A 20,305-nucleotide genomic window follows, 5' to 3' on the forward strand; every position below is an offset into this window, starting at 1 on the left:
GCTGAGGACACTGCAGGGGCTGTGGCAGGGTTCATCTGATCCCACTCATCCTGGTGCCTTTTTGGGGCTACCTAAAAGAGAGGAACAGACAAAATTAAGACAATAAAAAGCAGTTCTATTTATTGAAGGGCCTTCAGGTACATTTTGGGCAGACAAAGCCACAGCCACCCAAAATGGACAATGGGTTACGGGTTTTCACACTTTTATAAGTTTGGGCCATTTGCATTTTGGGGGTTCATCTGCCAATTCCAGCTTCAGCTAATGAAGTCATTGACCCCAAGTTTGCTGCCCCAACTCAGTTCTGTTCATATCTCTGGGGCCTGAGGCAGGGAGGTGTCCTTGATTGCCAGGCCTGGAGAGGAATTGTTGTGTCTGCCCAAAGTGGGAAAGCAGCAGCTCCCACTGTGTGTGGGGTTTGGAGTTCTACAGTAAAGAACTGCAGGATTACAAATAGATGAAAAATAGAAAAGCTGAAATCCTGAGGCCTCACAGCCAGATGGAGTTGGCCCCAGGACTGGCCCAGTGGGGCATCAGAGAGTGCAAAGGCCCGGTGACATCAGTGAATTTCTCAAACATTCCAAAAAACCACTGGGCTTTCTGGATTTCCACCATTTTGCTGTTCTTCTTTCCCTTGCATCTGGAGTTTGGAGTTATACACTAAAGAATCCCACGTTTGTGAAGAACAGAAAAGCTGAAATCCCAAGGCATCAGTCTGAATTCCCCCCGCACCCCTGGGCCCGGGCTCGCTCCCGGCCTCCTCCCTCTGAGCTCCCTCGTTTCCCTCCGGCCTCCCCCTGCTCACAGGGCCCTCATCAGCCAGCAGCAGGCTTAACCTTTTCCAAAGGGCACCCCCCTCATCATGCACCACTTCCAGCACTTCACAGAGCACGTCCCAGAGGGCTGGGAGACGAGGCTGTGCAAGCAATAACCTTTGAAAGCCTCCGAGTCTGTCGGGCCCACAAATTACTAAATTAATGGTCGGCCTTACCTTTGGAAAAGGCAAACAGAGGCAGCAAGGAGTGTGAGCAGTCAGCTTAAAGGGAATGAGAGCCATTTCATGCATCTCTCCTGTCACTGGACTGTTTAATTTAAGCAAAGGATTCACTGAACTCTGATGAAGAGCAGCACCTGCCTTGGGATTTGTAAGATGGATCTGACACAGGAAAACATGTTTCCTGCTGTAATCCAGATTAATCACCCTGTCCATGCTTCAGATCCCCTCTGCCACTTGCTGACAAAGGCTCCACAGCTCTGTAGCAGCTGCTGCCTCCTCCTGGGAGAGCCTCCCTCTTACTCCAGAGAGGACCAGTAACAATGGGGAGATGTTGGTATGCACTGAAAACCTTAATAATGACACTCCAGCCTAACAGAAATTACTGCATGTGCTGCCACATCCTGCACTGCCTTTGGGAACCATGGAACATGTGGAATAGGAGGAGGAAACAGTCTGGAGTGTCTGTGTCTTACTTGCTTCAAGGTCCTCAAAGAGGCTGCAACAGGCACAACCAGACCTGGTTCTAATTCTAATTCTAATTCTAATTCTAATTCTAATTCTAATTCTAATTCTAATTCTAATTCTAATTCTAATTCTAATTAACTTCTATTTTTTTTTCAATTTCCTCCCTCAGAATCCCATTCCTGCACTTACTGGAACCACAGCAAGGAAGAACTGGGTCAGTTCTGTGAAATGATTCTTCAAGCAGGCAGAGCATGACCAGGAAAAACCTCCTCCCACCTCAGCCACCCAGAGAGGAAAACCCCTGGTTAGGTATCAAGGAATCCCAGGGAACAGTCACCCCCAGCCAGCAATGCTTCAGCAGAGCATGGGCTGCAGGCATGAGAGGAAATGGCCCCAAGCTGTGCCAGGAGAGGTTTAGATGAGATATTAGAAAACATTTTTTAAACAGAAAGGGTCGTAAAACATTGGCACAAACTGCCCAGGCCAGTGGTAGGGTCTCCATCCCTGGAAATGTTCAAAAAACATGTGAATGTGGCACTTGAGGACATGGTTTTGTGGTGAATATGGGTTGATAGTTGGATTTGATGTCTTAAAGGTCTTTTCCAGGATTCTATGATTCCACCTCTGGGCGTTCACTGACAGACCCCTCTGCTGCCAGCCCAGCTTTGGGAACATGTAAAAAATCTTCATGGTGGCACAGGGTAAGAGAATAAGCACAGATCAAGGGATTTCTCGTTGTTTTCAAGCTGTTCTGTTATTTTCAGTGATTCTGAAGGCTGCCCACATCACCTGGCTCAAAGGAAACCTGTCCCTCTCCACTTCCTGTGATGGTAATTCATCAGCACATCTCTCCAAAGGAAACACAGCACCACGGGAATGGATAAACACATGAACACCTGAAAAATGTATGTTGTAATTCACCAACAGATTCAAATCATCACTGGGAACCTCTTGGTTCTGACTGTGGTTCCCTAAGGCTGTTCAATTCTACAACCCTAAAACCCTGAGCCTGAGTCTCTGTGGGGCACAGAAAGGGGCCAGAGCTGCAGTTTAAGCATTGCCCATGCACACTGTGGCTCCAGGATGAGTTGTGAAGGTGAGGACAGGACAGGAGCTGTGGCACTGATGGCAGAGCTACGTGGGAGGGACTGTCACCTCACCTGGCAGTGATGGGTACAGGCGGCTCCTTCAGGGCTCTCCAGAGCAGCTGCTGGCAACAGAGGCACATGAAATATTCACTAGCGTGTTAGAGTCTTACAGGCAAAGAGCAGGCAGTGGAAAGCTGATATAAACAGCAAAAAGAGGAAAAGTATCTTGAAAGAATATATTTTTAGGAAGTGTTTTGGGACTTGTGGAGGTTTCAGAGTTTTTCACAGGGGAACATGCAAACATGGGCACTTCTAAACAGCTCATGTGAGTCACTTGGCCATCCCAGATTCCCTGAGTGATGGACCTGGGGCCACCTTTGGGATTATTTTTTCCCAGATGCACTTTATTCTACCCTTGTCCCCAGTCTGGGGGACAGCTGAGTGCCAAGGCTTTGCTCACACCAGACACTGGAAACTCATTTGGTTTCAAATGAAACTTTCTCTGTCCAAATCCAATGCCATCCTTCTCTGCTCCTGATTAATTGTGCTGATCACTTCACCTGGTGCTAATCAGAGCAGTGAAATGTTCCTCATTGTTAACCAGAGTGATTAATTACCAGGATTGCCAGGGAAGTCTGCCACCAGCAGCATAAATTCACAGAGCGTGTTTGGAAGCATTTGCCAGTGGCAGAGCCTGAGGAGTAAAATATTGCCTGGTTATTTGTCTTCCCCCATCACATAGCAAGAGCAGCAGCCACTGGAGAGGGAGCTCAGGCCTTTGTTGATTTAAATTATTGTGAAACCAGCAGTATAACACAAGGATTTATTTTTATAGATTTGATTCAATGAGAACATGCCAAAAGCTGTCCCTGAGGCTGCTGTGACCTGTGGTGACTCCTCAGGCCCAGCACTGTGTGATGGGCCCTTCCAGCACACTCAGGCTCCAGCACTCCCACTCAGAGCACCCAAATGTGCAAAAAATTTGAAACTCAAGTAAGGCTCAAAGTCCAACTCAGAGGGCAGCTACAAAACAGCCCCAATAAGGAAAACCACTGTAAAAGCTGATATTTAGGCCCTTTCTTTTCTTCGCCCTGGTTTGGGAATCAAGTAAAGAAATTACTGAGGTTATTATTTTTCCAAATCTCTACCTAACAGAAACATTCCCTTAAATTTGAATTTTGTTATTTCATTGGAAGTGGCAGATTTGCCTTTGCTCATCCTTGGTTACTTTTTGCATATATATGCACACAACAGGGTAAAATCCTTGTTCCAAGAGCAAACACCCTAAGAGGAGGAGGAGGTGTCTGCTGGCAGCTGTTGGAGCATCTGGTCCTTTTTAACCAACGGGTACCTTCTCATTCCATGAGATGGTGGAGGCAACAACACGTGTCTGGCTGCTGCCTCTGAACTTCTGCCTAAACCATCAAAGCAATTTTCTCATCTACACCTGGAACAAGTGTGAGAGATCTTCCAACCCATCCTGACCTGACCCACAGCATCCCCAGAGGTGACTCTGTCCTTCACAATCCCTCAGGCCTGAGCACAGACTGACAGACAGAGAATCCCAGAATGGTTTGGGTTGGAATGGACATTAAAGCCAATCCAGTTCCACTCCCTCCATGGGCAGGGACACCTTCCACTATCCCAGGTAGCTCCAAGCCCTATGCAGCCTAGCCTTGGGATCCAGGGGCAGCCACAGTTTCTCTGGGCAACCTGTGCCAGGGCCTGCCACCCTCACAAGGAAGAATTTCTTCCTAATATTCAGTTTGAAATGCCTGCATTTCCATGGAGCCCAAAGCCCTGCCACCAGCAGTGCCCACCACGGCAGTCCTTGGGCACAGCAGTGCAGCTGAGTCCCCACAGTGACAGTCTCAGAAGCACCAGGGAATCACTAGATGGCACTTCCACGAAAAACCAGCGTCAGGTAAGACTAACCCTGCCTGTAAGAGAAGCTCACAGCTCCCTAAGAAAAGCTGAATTCCAGCATTCTCCCTGGGGGAATAGTGTCCAGCAAACACGTTGTTTCTGAGCCTGAGTGTGCTCTGAGCAAGCAGGCTCTGCCTCGTGCCCAGCTGTCTCTGCCTGCTGAGATGATGCACTGCTGCTTGCACACTTGAGGGAACACTGCTCATCCATCACCTGCCTGTCCCCACCAGAGCTGTGGCTGGCTAAAAAAAAACTAGCCAGCAGGCTCTAAGAGCCTTCTTGGGGGAATGACAGGTCCCACAGGCTGAGAGAAACCAGCCAAGGTTGTTTTGCTGCCTGTGTCAGGAAAATTATGGAAGACGCTGCAGTGTGAGCAGCTGGAGCCCAGCAGAGCTGCCAAGCATCCAGCTAGGCAGCAGTAACGGGTTTATTAAAACCCAGGCAGAAAAGCTGAAGTCCAGAGACCCAGTAAGATCTTCAGAAACTTCCTGGGACACTGCCAGAAAGGCATCTTCAGGAGCAGCTGGAAACAGAAGATGACATCTGGTGTGAGATGCGCCCTTAGGGAAGCCCTGCATGGCCCAGGATGCTGTGCCTGCTGTGCAGAGCTGGTGTGGCTGCTGGACAACTGCCCCAAGCCCTTGGAGCCCTCTGAGCCAAATCAGCCTGGAGCAGCCCAGGATCCAGCCCTACATCTTGGGCAGGAATGCAGCAGGCTGGGATTCGCTGTGAAGCTTTAAGATTTCAAGAATTCACGGATTAAATGGTTGTGACTACAAATGAACACAAAATATTGCTTTGTTCTGCAGTTATCTGGGAATTTGCTTGTACACCAGTGCCAGGAGACTGTGGTAATTAAGTGGTTGTTTGGGCTGGAGCTCACCCAAGCCATGAGCTGGGGTTTTGGAGAGAACCTGTACATTTTCCCAACACACCATTAGGATGTGAATAGGCCTTGATTACAGCCTGAGCCATAGAGGAAGCCCCAGATTCTTCACTGGCTCCAGATCCAAGAGGCAGCAGGAACAGATGACACTGATGGCCTTGGTCACATCCCCACATCACAGGAGGATCTGGGTAATTCAAATGCAGGATGGCAGGACTCCTACTAATGACAGAGTGAGAAGACATTTAAATGTTGCCATGCTTCAGCAGTACAATGCACAGTTCAAGCCATCTAAGTATTTTCCAGAACATTCCTTTTTATCTCATCTCAGAAAGCTGAGGAGCAGAGACATGCTACAGGAGGGACCTCCCCAAGCAGACTTTTTAAAGCACATCCCTTCCTGCCAGCTCCTCCTGACCGTTCTTCAGAGGCTGAGCTCACTATTTGCACCACACAATTCATGGCTGGACTCAATGATCCTCAAGGTCTTTGGTTCCATGAGGACTTCAGGCTGGGCTCTTGGAGTGGGGCTATGCCCTGAACAAGTGTCACAGTAAAAAGGAGGGTGGTTTCATAGATTACCAAGCAACAGTTAATTCAGGATTGTCCAAATCAGGCTTGTCAAATCTCCTGGGGTCAGAAAAATCAGGATATGTTTTCTATATCTCTCAACACCAGGAATGCTGCTCTGGTTGAGCCAAATCTGTTTCAGCAGACTGGGACACCCTTCATTCATCCCAGGATCCACCAAGTCCCATGTAAGAAGGATCAAAGCTTTCAGAGGTGGTCAGGCCCTCCCGTGGGACATGGTCTGATCTGACACAGATGGAAGAAGTTTTAAATGACATTTACATTCTTTCTTTCTTTTGCTTGTGACAGCAAAAGGACTTCCTGCTGTCAAAAAGAATTGCAAGTCATTTAAATCCACAGAAGAATTGAGGATTAAAAGGTAGAAGTTGTCAGCCTGGTGTTTTAAGCTCATCCTGCCTCCCCCCTCCAGAACCTCCTGTGCAGTGCTGAAATGCCTCCAGTGATTATGTTTGTAAGCATGGAAGACACAGCAAAAAAAAATTGATTACACAGTGATAATAGGAATATGCTAGATGTTTAGGTGTCAAATGAAACATAATTCTGAAGAATATTTTTGCCTTTAGAATAATGCATCATCTTCCCAAACCGCCACAAGCTCCCCTGTTATTAATACTCTTCGGAACGACTACAATTGAAATGATAATGCGTTTCTAAATTAATATTGCATCTTCCCATTTCAGTATCTGATGAGCTGTATCAAAACTTCATTAAATCACTCCCTGTTTTGCCAGCTCCAGCTCATACTCGGGCCTGTGAAACACATCTGCCTCCACACCAGCCCGTGCTCCGAGGCACGCGCCGCCAACGCCAACGTGTGATCAACTGCACTAACGGGACAAATAACAGAGCTAATGAGGTGGCTTCCAGGACGTGACAAAAACATTTTAGGCTGCTAAATAAATATCAGATGCAAAATTAGGAGGTGTATTGACAAATGACTTCATGATTAGCTAAGAGTTCTCTTTGGGAAGCTCCGTGGTGTTCCCCCAACAATTTCACGTCAGGAGTAATGAAATTGTTCTTGTAGCTTTGGCATTTGGGGTGTAATCTTCCCTTTCTTTTAGGGGTACAGTGCATTTTAAAAAATTTCCAATATTCCAAAGCACTTATTTTTATGCTGACTCCCATTATCCCAGTCACTCCACCCTGCCCCATCACAGAGACAGCCATTCCCAGGTCACACCCAGCCATCCTGCTCAAGGCCTCCTGCCACCTCTCCCTGGGGAAATGCTGACTCTTATACCTCAGAAACAGCACCAGGACAGCCTCTCCCACAGCAGCAAGTTCTGCAGCCTCTCAGATTCAGCCAGGTTGGAAAAGACCTCCAAGATCATTGAGTCTAACCTGTGACCAAACCCCACCTCGTCAACCAGACCAGAAGGAGCTCCCTCAGCCCTGCTCTGATGGCTCAGATTTGAGTGGCAAATGAAAACTCAGGTGTGGGCTCAAGTGAACATCCTTCAACAGGCAAACCATTAGGTCAGGGTTAATTAATTAGAGAGCAATTTCAATAGTTGTAAAAAACTTCAAACTCCAGCCAGGCTCTGCTCTCCCCTTGTTTTTCTTTGTTAGGAGTGGCTGTAGTTAAGCTCTGTGTGCCAAGCCAGGACTATACCTGGAGTTTAAATTAAACCAGTGCCTGCCAAGAGATGCAGCTAATCCATTTAAATTCTCATTTCAAGGAAGACATTTCATTTCAAGTTTGAAACGTAATTACTTGGTCAGAGCCCAGGAGACCACACCACTTTCAAGTGAAGTGATTGTGATTTCCAACCTCCAGTTCAGGATTCTTGTCACCAAGATATCCACGAGGCATCAGGGATGTAACCAAACAAGTCTAACCAACATATCCTGAATTAATCTGAACATTTTTACTCTAACACTTCAAGGAAAGGATTGCAGAGTACTCCAACATGACCACCACAAATCCTTACCTTCTTTTTGCACATCTGGATATTTGGAATCTGTTCTTCATCCAAAGGGCTGCCCAGGGCAGTGGTGGAGTCCCCATCCCTGGGGGGAATTAAAATCTGTGTAGATGTGGCACTTGGGAACATGGGTCAATGGTGGCCTTGGCAGTGCTGGGGTAAGAGCTGGCTTTAGAGGGCTTTTCCAGCCCTGTGACTCTGTAAGATTTTACACATCCTTTCAGAAAGAACTCTCAAGGCTAATTTTTCTTTTAGAGACATTTCCCCCATGTCAGTGTTCCCCCTCTGCCCCACAGGGGCACGCAGGGGAGCGTGCAGCCTGGATGATCAAGGCTCAAGGTCCCAGCAGCTCCAAGCAGAAAAAGCCATAAATCAATTTGTAGTAAGGACTAAAAATTGATTTTTCTAAAGTTGCTGTGTAGTGCAAGTTCAAGTGATGGGACTGGGACTCTGCAAAAATAGATCATCTGGTAATTTGCATTAATGAGGCTTAACAGTGTTTGTCAGAGAGTGATTAAGAAACTGTGCACCAGTCCCCACCTCCAGCAGCAGCACAGACGTGTTATTGGGGTGCTCAAAGGCAGCAGAGCACCCACACAGCAGCCACTCCCCCTCCAGCCTTTTGGGGAGCAGCACACAGTAATTCCAGGCTGGTGTAATTGTGCCTTTCAAAATCCCACCCAAAGAGCCACAGCCATCAGTTTTCCATCCAAAATCCCTGCTAAGCATGCATGGCCTTCGATTTCCCATTTAAAATCTCTGGTCCCAAAGAGCCATGGCCACCACTTCCCCATGCAACAGTGCAAAGCTAAACCCATTCCTTTCAATAAACAGGCTGTGGCAACTTTCATAGGCTTGCTGGAGAATGCTGTGCTGAATGTTTTCCTTTTGACAGTTTTCTTATTTCTCAGCTTCTCAGGGCTGGCAACAAACACTGCTTTTTATTTTCTGGGGTGGAATTGCACTGCTAAAACCTGAAACACCAGAATTTGCCTTCAAAAGAAATGAGACATTTCATTTGCCCCTTATTAAGCTGTTGAACTGTGATTTTCCCTTTTTTAAATTGAAAGGACAAAAAGAAGAATTATTAAAAACGGTGAAACCATCGAGCAAAATGCACAATGAGGAAATCTTCAGCAACGTGTGGCTGCAGCAATGTTACATAAAGAGGTTTAATGGGCTCTGTGGGAACAACATCAGAACGTCAGCAATTCCACTGTAGTGTATTTCAGCTCAGTTCCTCATTAAATGGGTTGCTCTGGGACTTTAACTTATTTTGGAAGTTATTATGAATTGTAGCCCTACATTCTCTGGGTTTTTTTCTCTCCATTTCATACACAGTCCATGACTGCAGGGTCAGGGTTTGTGGTGGGTGACGAGACCTATCAGTGCAGATGTCAGACAGTGTCAGAGCATCATCCCAAGAAGTTCCAGGGTGGTTGGTCTTTAAGCATTTTTAAGTGTTGATCACATTTTTTCTGAAGCACCCCAGAGAGCTCCTGCATTTTTTACACTGAGCAATCTCATGTTCAGCAACTGATACCAGTTCAGAACCACTGGATGCTCTGGAGAGTGGAGATAAACAACTTGGAAAACAACTGTAAAGATATTAAGCAGAACTGTATTTTTTTTAAAACATTAATTTTTAAATGCTACTGAAATTAAAAGGAAAAATGCAGTACTTTTAAAATATACACATTTCTGAAATGAGAAATCTTGTTATAAAAATGACAAAATTACTCACTAAAAATAATTTGTCCAACAAAGCAAAAGAGTTCAACCTTTAAGGCAGTCCATGCTTTTGAGGTCAACTTTTAGCCAAATTCAACTTGGTTTTGCTTTTGCCTGGAAAGTTAGCCTGATGTTAACTGAAGACAAAGTGTACTGCTGAGCTCTGAACAGAGATTAGAAGATCCATTTTCCTCTTCTCTCCTATGAATAACAGCGATTTTACTGCTTTGGAGCACATAACATCTGCTGAGATGACAAAGTTTTCACTTGGATAAAAATCTAAATTTAATCCTTGCCCTGAGCATTTCCCTTCAGCTCTGTGGGTCACGTGTGGGGGAAGCAGAACCAGCACAGCTCCTGGCACCAGCAGTGCCCAGCCTGTCCTGGAGCACAGTTCAGACCTGCTGCAAGTGAGCAAAGAAACTCTGAGCACAAATATATCACAAGAAAACCATTCCAGGGCTGTCAGGAGCAGAATGAAGGACAAGGGACAGAGGAACATGAAGCCAGAAAATGCATAACCCCCCTGAGGTTCAGCAGCCCCACTGAGGCTGGGATTTGAGGACAAGTGGGTGGCAGTTTTCCCCCCGAGGTATTCCAGTTTTATATTATCATTTTTACACATCCAGAATAATCCTCCCCAGCTGCACAGAGCCTGGTCAGGGGGCCAGCCTGCATTTTCATGGCGATGTGTCTGGGTTGAGCTGCTGCTGTGCTCTGCAGAGCCCAGCACTGCCCAGCTCTGCTCCTGCTCATCCCAGGGCTGCTCCTCAGGGACCCCCTCACCTGCCTGCCCAGAGACACCGAGGTTCAGAGGCAGGGAGGAGCAGGGGACCCTGCAGCAGGGGCTGCCTGCCCTCCTTATCCATCCTGTAGCACCTCTGAGCACCCAAAAGATTCATGGTGAGGTTCTATGCAAGGCCACGCCTGTGACACCAGAGCTGGGCTGTGGGCAGGAATCCCAGATTCAGTTCATGAGGAGTAGAACTGTGGGAATCTTAAAAGATCACAAGAATGGCAATACCTACATAGAGTAAAATATTCTGAAAACAAGGGCAGAGCTCAAGGGGCTCAGCCTGGAGAAAAGGAGGCTCAGGGGGGACCTTCTGGCTCTGCACAACTCCTGACAGGAGGGGACAGCCAGGGGGATGTTGGGCTCTGCTGGCAGGGGACAAGGGACAGGATATGAAGAAATCCCCTCAAGCTGCACCATCAGAAGCTCAGGTTGGATATTGGGGACAATTTCTTCACCTAAAGGATTGGTAAGCCCTGGCACAGATTGCCCAGGGCAGTGGTGGAGCCCCATCCCTTGAGGGATTTATGACATGTGGATGTGGCTCTAGGGGGTGTGGGTTGGTGGTGGCCTTGGCAGTGCAGAGGGAATGGTTGGACTCAATCTTGGATGGTTTTTCCAACCAAACAACCTTCTAGCAGAGCTACATGGCAGAGAGGAGCAGCCTGAGCCAGAGCTGCTCCTCTGAGCTTTCCTGGGCAGCCAGCTGGAAGGTGCTGCTCTAGCAGCCACAAGCAATGGCCAAAAAAACTGGAATCCCAGTTTTTCCCAGGAATCACAGCTCCAGCAGAGTCCCACCCTGAGCTGCAGAGCTCCCACCCAGGAGCACTGGCCAGGATGGCTGCAGCAGGCAGCAGAGGGAGGCCCGTGGAGCTGCACAGGCAGGCTTTGTTCAGTGATTCATTATTCCAAAGTGCTGAATAATTCAGCACACAGGATTAACAGCATATGCCACTGAAACATTCCATATGGAGCACGGCTCCCTCAGGAGCTGCTCTCTCCAAAGGCACCAGCACAGCTCCCCATGCACTGTGCTGAGGGCAGGGGCTCCTTGGCAGTGTCACACCCTGGGCTCTCTGGGCTCCTTTGCCATCCCAGGGCGTGCTGGAATCCAAAGTGCAGGGAACTCTCAGAACTCTGGGGCTGAAGCCAAAGCTTAGAATTAAACCCAGGATTTTGATCTGAGACCTTGGAAAAGGCTTCCAAACTGAGGTGCTAGAATCAAGAATGTGGATTTATAGTTTAAAGCAGAGACACATTAAGCTTAGTAAAGTTCAGAGTTTTAGAGTTTAAGATATAGAAAAAATAAAAGTAGTCACAAGGGTAAACAAGGGTTTAGAATGCAGCACTGTAGGTTTGTGTGCCCTAACATGATTGGCTAAGAAAGCTCACACTGTAACATGGGTCCATATTTAAGGATTGGGTCAAAAGCATAAATATCCTCATTAGCAGTGTTTTATTTCAATAACTCCTTAAATGGTCTTGTAACTAAGGGTCTTGTGACCTTCTGAACCATGCAGTAAAGATGTGAGCTGAACTCACCCTTCCTGTTTAGGCAGAAGATAAGAACATAAACCACATCATCAAAAACAATTCAGAGATCCCGTCTCAAATTCCTTCCAAAACTCCCCACAAGTGAATTATCACAGGGTGGAATGACAGGGAAATCACAGGCTCTGGAATCATGGGAATGCAAAGGGATGGAGGGAAAGAAGTGTCCTCTCCCACCCCTCCTGCCCAAAACCAGAGGGACACATGTCAGCCAGCAAAGCTCCAGCCTCACCAGCCTGGAGCTCTGGCCAGGGCAGCACAGCCTCACACAGGACACACTCAGACAGATTCATCTCCTCATGACTAAAGTTTCCTGCAGCCTTTTTGTGGAGGCGACTTTATTCTCTTCACTCCCTTCTACAGACAGATTCCTGCCCACCAGCCAGGAAAGCTGCATGAGCAGAGGCAGCTCTGGCCAGGCTGTTCTCACAGCTGTCCAAAGGCAGCAGCACATCAGTGACACACTCACAAACCACAGCCCAAAAACGTCTGCGTGGGCAGCTCCTGTGAGAATCTGAACATTGCATCAGCCTTCCTTGTCCTGGAGGAATTTTTTGAGAGAAAAAGACTTTCTCCTGGAGCACACAGCCCCTGCTCCTAGGCATGCTGAGCAGCCAGGGCTGCAGTGACCTATCAACTCAGAACCAGTCCTGGCATCCTCCCATATTTCAATCAATAACAGAACAGAAGGTGATACCCAATCCAGAAGATAAAAATCTCACTAAATTAAATTAACTTGTACAGTGTAATCAACATTCATTAAGCCAATTTAGTCAAGCAATGACCTCAGCAGCTTTCACTTAATCATATCCTTAAATGTCAAATCCACATGCAGATCTTGTAGAAGTCCTTTCCAATCACATCTTATTAAAAACTTGGAATAAATGAACGTAGCTGGAGTGGTCTGTGTGCAGTGAGCACAAACACTCACAGCTGTGAGGGGCAGTGCCACACCCCCAGCTGCCCAGGGTAATTACAGGTACCCTTGTAGCCAGCTCACAGACACACAGCAAGGCTCATTTCTCCCTCTGGAATCACACAGAAGGGGTTGCAAGGATTCTCCATGACCTGCTGCCTGGTTGCCCCCAGAACTTTTCCATGGTCACACGCCTGCCAGCTCTCTCCAGTGACACTTGTCACTGTGGTCAATATTGCACCATTCCTTCTGCATCTACTGCCACCCCAGCTGTGAATCTCACCCAGAGGGCTGTGAAAACCCCTCACAAAAGTAGAATTTCAAGCTATGTTGTTGTCAGTGTAAGAAATATGCTTTTCAGCTGCATGGAGCCCAGTGCAGCTGGGGATTCCTGCTGAGTTCCCTCTGCATGGAGCAATTCCACACCAAAGCTCTGCCAGTGCCTCAGGACAGCCACCCTCCTGCAAGGCTCATGGCAGCACAGAGAGCACAAAACAGCCACTTGATTCTTCCTGACCCTTTATTTCGGGTGGTTGCAGGGCCAAACAGGCTGACAGGTAAACACTGGAGCTGTCTCCATGGTGTCACAGCAGAGATCAACAGCACCACAGGTGAGATGGGCTTGGCCTGACCCCGGCTGTTGGACACTGAACCCCCTGACCCCACCTGTGCCACACCTGGAGAAACCTGGCAAAGGGCCCAAGGGCCTGGGAAGGCTAAGAGAGAGAGAGAAAAATAGTAATAAAGAAGGAAATTTGTAATAACAGCAAGAGAAAGATGAAAACCAAAATGGTGGAAATCCAGAAAGCCCAGTGGTTTTTTGGAATTTTTGAGAAATTCACTGATGTCACTGGGCCTTTGCACTCTCTGATGCCCCACTGGGCCAGTCCTGGTGCCAACTCCATCTGGCTGTGAGGCCTCAGGATTTCAGCTTTTCTATTTTTCATCTATTTGTAATCCTGCAGTTCTTTAGTGTATAACTCCAAACCCCACACACAGTGGGAGCTGCTGCTTCCCCATTTTGGGCAGACACAACAATTCCTCTCCAGGCCTGGCAATCAAGGACACCTCCCTGCCTCAGGCCCCAGAGATGGAAACAAAAGTGAGTTGGGGGAGCAAACTTGGGGTCAATGACTTCATTAGCTGAAGCTGTAATTGGAAGATGAACCCCCAAAATGCAAATGGCCCAAACTTATAAAAGTGTGAAACCTGTGACCCATTGTCCATTTCGGGTGTAGCCCCTGGGGGGCTTTGTCTGCCCTAAATGTACCTGGAGGCCTTCAATAAATAGAACTGCTTTTTATTGCCTTAATTTTGTCTGGCCTCTGTTTTTAGGTAGCCAGAAAAGCCATCAGCTGTCCCCAAGGAGCAGCAGGACAGGGCTGGCAGTGGGGACACACCCACGCAGGGACTGGCACTGCACCAGGACACCCAGGGCAGCATCAGGGCAAGGTCACACCTGCTCCTTGCACCACAGCTCACAGTCCTGGCACACCTGGCACCTTTCCTGCCTCCTGGGAAGCAGGGGCAGGGCTGTGGAAGCACCAGGGATCCAGAATGAATTGCTCTAGCAGTGCCAAGCAGCCTCAGCAGATGTTCCTGATGTCAGCAGGATGTTCCAGACCCCCATTTTTATTCCTGGAATGAACACTGGGAACATATCCTTGCAGTTTCACCTTCTTACAACCTCACACATCTTCAAGAATAAATTCCCTGGCCTTGCCACTGCTGAAAAGCACCAATGTTTTGGCTAATTTTATTTGTGGAGCACTCCCTCAAACACAGCCAGCAGATGAAAAAGCCAAATGAGGGTAGTGGGTCAGCAGGCGAGCTGTGCTCTGTACCAGAAATCTCTGTGCTTAATTTATCAGATTTCTCATAAAAATCTCCCTCACCTGGGGAGTAAATCTGCTTTAATGTATCACACCTATTGCTAACTCACAGAACTGAAAATCTCATTTCATGGGCCCCAGGTTTACCCGATTACAATTCCACTGTGGAGAGTTTCTTCAAGCAATACAAGCTAATAATGAAATACTTGCTGGTAGAGCAGCAGTCCTGTGCCTGCCCCTGGCCCTGGGAAGGGGACAAGCCCCATGGGGCTGCCTGGCTGGCACAGCAGAGCCCAGGGAAGGGGCAGACACAGCCACCCTCCTGCAGCTCAGGCTGGGGAGATTTCCACTGGCATGCTTATCTAAAGGGAAAAGCATTTCCTACAGTGATAGCTCTGAATTTATGATCAAGTCGAGATGTCAAGATTGCTGAGACACCCTTTTAAGGCAGCTGTAAATTGTTTAGACAATAAGAAATGACAGCTTCTGCTGGAGCTTACAGGGGGAATCCAGGCTGGAGTGCAGATTTATGACTTTGCAGGTAGGAGACCACTGAATGCATATTCTTCACGGGGAAGTGAGCATCTCCAAAGCCACACATTTGGTTGTTCTTTGTACTCATACTTCAATTTGCTTAAAAGCAGGAATTTAGGTCTCTTCTGTAGCAGAAATTTTAGTCTTTTCTATATTGCTCTTGCTTCAGGGCTGCTCAGAGGCATCAATGGCCAAGTTACTGTTGGAGAGGGACCCAGCACATCCATGGAATTCACAGCCCCTCATGCTCACCCCTCTGCCTGCTCCCAGTGCTCTCCTTCACAGCATGAGGCCCCTCTGGGCATTGGCACAAAGACAGAAATTCTGCCCAGAAGTGGCTCTGGATGAGAGCCCTGATCCCTCCCTGTGGGACTGAACAGGGCTCGGGTGTATTTTACAATGTCTGGGTGTTGTCTAGAGCAGGGAAGCTTTACCCACTTGGAAATACAGGATCTGACCTTTCACAGGTAAATTCACCCAAACTGAGCTGAAAGAAGTGGAGCAAACACAATCACAGAATAGTTGGGTTGGAAGGAACCCCTGGAGATGATCCAATCCAATCCCCTGCCAACCACAGGAACCCAGAGCAGGTGTCCAGGTGGGCATGGAATGTCTCTGGAAAGGGAGACTCCATGTCCTCCCTGGACACCTGTTCCAATGCTCAACCACACTCCACGCAAAGAAGTTCTTCCTCACATTGAGATGTATTTTTGTTTATGGCCATTGCTCCTCATCCTGTCACTGGCACCACTGAAAAGAGTCTGGCACCATCCTCTTGGCACCCCGTGGAGATATTTGTATGGATTGATGGGATTCCCTCTCTCCAGCATCAGCTCAGCATTTCTGAAAACACAACCCTGAGTGCACTTTCTGAAATCCAACTGGGTTGTCTGAAAGCCTCCCCGTGGAACATTGCTCACAGCCCAATTTTTCAATTTCTACTCACACACAAAACCTGAAACCTCTGGCTTGCCTGTACCCAAAATCACTTTATTTAGAGCCAGGAAACCAAAACAGAATCAAATTTATCAACCAGATCTCATCATGGGGAAAGCAGAGTGATAAAGCCTCAATTGCAATCGACTGAATTTTGAATTAAGCAATCAACTGATTAATTACTTGACTTTTGTCTAATAAAGCAAAATGTAAATGACACTGGCACAAGAGTTACATTCCATCACTGGAATGAAGGAAAGCTCCTGCTTTCCTTTGTTGCATGACGTGGGAATTCACTGGAATTACAGGTGACTGAGGAGATGTGTGGGTCTGTCAGACAATGCCCAGTTATCCCAGACTGCCATTAGTTTTTCTTGCCATGCAACGTGTTGCAAAAGAGAGCAGAGATGTTTATGTATACAGGCAAGTATTCTGCATCCCTATGCAATAAATAGCAAGTGCCAGGTTATTCTGTCAGTTCTGGCATCCTCTATCAACAGTTAAGTAGATACAATCCATTGTACCTTTCAGATTGATTTCACACTGATGAATGTGAGATTGTCAGGTTGATCAGTCCTCCCAAATACATTAATCCACTCTGAGGTCATCCTGAGCTCATTTAAAATATTCTTTCTCTGTCCTGTGATACTTCTGATAAATGGCCAGTGGAAGACAGAGTCTCTTCTGCAGGATGTCAGGGCCAAACGTGAAGGCTGTCAAAAAATCAGCATTAAAACCTGCTCGATGTGCTGTTTTCCAAAAATCCTTTAAATGGCACAGCGTGTTTGCTGACATTAATCACGGGTGACATTCTAGGGAGGGCTGAGTGTGCATGTCAAGAGAAACTTCTCCAGATCCCAAAGACATGAATCACCTGGAAAGCAACTGTGTTTTTATCTCTAGCTGCTAAAAACCCATCACTTGTGTGCCTTTTACTGCCTCAAAGCCCTTCAATCCTTCACTTCCCTGCAGTGACCTGTGAGGGTGAGCACCAGCAGCACAATTCCAAGGATCCAGTAATTCCTACTGCCAGGAAATGCCCCAAGAGCAGCCCCTCAGCCACAGCCAGAGAGGAAACACATCCCAACAATCCCATAAGAACGAGGAGTTCTAATTTTAGAAATCAGAAAAATAAATGGCTGCAGGCCTCTATAATCTCCACATCAGCACAACAAGATGCTTAGTCAATAAAATAGTTCAGCTAAGTGATCTCAGCATGTAATTCCATACGGATTTTTTTTCAGGGGGAAATGCTATCATTTTCCATTTCAGTTTAATGAATCATGTGAATTATAGTAACATTACAAATGGTTCTCTCTGCAGCCTATTAGTTTGTTTCTGTATGGTTCTAATGGAAGACATGCTTCATTTCCATCCTAGCTTGCCCTCAAGCCATTACGAATAAATTGTATTATCATAAGCAGTTACCTTTTAAAATGATCTTATCAAAAGAAAGTCTTTTGCATTGTTGAGGAGTGTTTATTACCATTTTGGGCAAAGTGCTGCAGGCACTTCACTCTTTTTATAAATATAAATAATTGTAGCAAAGAGACCAAAGGGGCTGGAACTGCCTGGGCACCCTCCAGGCACAGGGATGAACATCTCCAGGGCACTGGTGCTCCCAATCAGCAGCAAACTGAATCCTTCTCAGGTTCACAGAGTTTAAGGCCATGAGACAGTTCAAATAATTACTCTGAACTCCTGCACAGGCTGCTGCAGTTCACCCACCTGCCCCTCCAGTGAGACCAGTCTGCAGTGCCCCAGTGGGGCTCCCTGAGGATCATCAGCCACAGCAGGAGCAGTGGGACTGACCCTTCCAGATGGAGCTCACCCAAGTGAGGGATCACACTCGTGGCTTTCCAGACTTTTTTCTTGATGCAGCCCTGAAGCATCACAAGTTTTTCTATTTTTACTGATTCCTGTCACAATTTCACAGGAGGACAGACATTTTGGCTATAAATAACCACACAGCTATACATATCCATGGAGGAAAGAGTAACTACCCTCACAGGGAAGAATTTCAAGCAAATCCCTGTTTAACTTTCTTAAAGAACCCCCCAGAGTCAGGCACCCTGTGCTCCCTAGCCATGACAAGCCCATGCTTCACTTGGTTCATCAGTGGAAAGCTTTTGCAGAAGATTAATTAAACTTCTATTCTTGCTATTTAACAGCATTTCTTCTAGCCCAGTCTAAAACACACAAGATAATTCCCTCCCTCTATAGTTTGAGGAGTTTTTGGGGTTTATTTGGGGTTTTTTTTACACATTTGAAGAACATTCCAGTCAAGCTTTTCTAGATTGAGCAACAGTAATATCCTTGACCTTTATTTATAAATCAGCATTGTGTCCCTCTGTAGGAAGGGGGTCAGAGAGCATCAGATACCTCAGTAACTTTTAATATAAGCTAAATCTAAAAAGGAAAAGTAAAATCCCTAAGTTTTCTGAAGCCTACCAGGACTCTTGGCTGAGAATACCAGAAAAACACCAAAATCTTGGTGGTTTTCAATGCAGCATCTTTGACTTCAATAACCCACATCAAACACAACCTAAACACTGCTCCAAATCAGCAAATAATGGTCTGGGCAAGAATGTCAACAACAGAAGAAGCACTTCTAGGTAAAAATGAATGCCTTGATGGAGTGTTCCACTTCAGAACACTTCATTTTGCCCTCTGCTCTCCAGGTCACTAACTGCAGGAAGCCTCCATCTATTCAGCATCCTGTACCAAAAGTTTGTCATATGAATAAATGATACATATTCATAGTCCAGCTGCTACTTGGATGGTCAGAGCCTGGCTAGATGAGCAGCAGTGACAAAACCACCAGGTAGCTCAGTCACCGTGCTCCTCAGTAATAAAAATGCAAATAAAATAGGAAGTAAGGATTCTTGCTACTACCATGAAAAATTAAAGTGCTGTCAATTTAATGCAGTTTTGCTTTTCCAGTAAAATAGCATCTGTTCTCCCACACTGAACAGTAATAACAGCCTGCAAGGCACAAGGTCTAAAGCTTCTAATGACACGTTATGAGCCCACCTTTTGCTGTGCCCACCTTGGGAACGACAGTCTTTTATAAAAAGGGAAAGAAAAGAAATACATCGGGGAAAGAAATACATTAATTACAGAGCTCTCTCTCATAAGCTCTGACACTGGATAGGGATGACAGAATTTACACTGTTATTTCTCTCCAAGGTGCAGAAAATCACAGAATCATTAAGGTTGGAAAAGCCCTCCAAGAGCATTGAGTCCAAGCTGTGCCTGATCTCCAGCTCAGAGCACTGAGTGCCATGTTCAGGTGTTCCTTGGACACCTCCAGGGATGGGGACTCCAAACCTCCAATGTCTGACCCCCTTTCCATGGGGAAATTCCTGCTGATGTCCAGCCTGACCCTCCCCTGGCACAGCTCGAGGCTGTTTCTTCTTCTCCTGTCCCTGTTCCCTGGTAATTCCTTTTTGGGGCTACCTAAAAACAGAGACCAGACAAAATCAAGGCAATAAAAAGCAGTTCTATTTATTGAAGGCCTTCAGGTACATTTTGGGCAGACAAAGCCCCCCAGGGGTTACACCCAAAATGGACAATGGGTCACAGGTTTCACACTTTTATAAGTTTGGGCCATTTGCATTTTGGGGGTTCATCTTCCAATTCCAGCTTCAGCTAATGAAGTCATTGACCCCAAGTTTGCTGCCCCAGCTCACTTTTGTTTCCATCTCTCAGGGCCTGAGGCAGTGAGGTGTCCTTGATTGCCAGGCCTGGAGAGGAATTGTTGTGTCTGCCCAAAATGGGAAAGCAGCAGCTCCACTGTGTGTGGGGTTTGGAGTTCTGCACTAAAGAACTGCAGGGTTACAAATAGATGAAAAATTAGAAAAGCTGAAATCCTGAGGCATCAATGAGAGCAGAGCCTGACCCCCCCTGGCTGTCTCCTCCTGTCAGGAGTTGTGCAGAACCAGAAGGTCCCACCTGAGCCTCCTTTTCTCCAGCCTGAGCCCCTTCCCAGCTCCCTCAGCAGCTCCCCATGGCACAGGCTTTTGATATTGATGATGTATAAATGTGTCCCTGATCAGACACTAACTGTAATTATTTGCAGCTTAAAGGTTTAACAATTGTGTCAACCTGAAGTTGTCAGAGGGTGGGAACAGA

Source organism: Haemorhous mexicanus, chromosome 27 (assembly GCF_027477595.1).
Source record: "Haemorhous mexicanus isolate bHaeMex1 chromosome 27, bHaeMex1.pri, whole genome shotgun sequence".
Classification (NCBI taxonomy): domain Eukaryota; kingdom Metazoa; phylum Chordata; class Aves; order Passeriformes; family Fringillidae; genus Haemorhous; species Haemorhous mexicanus.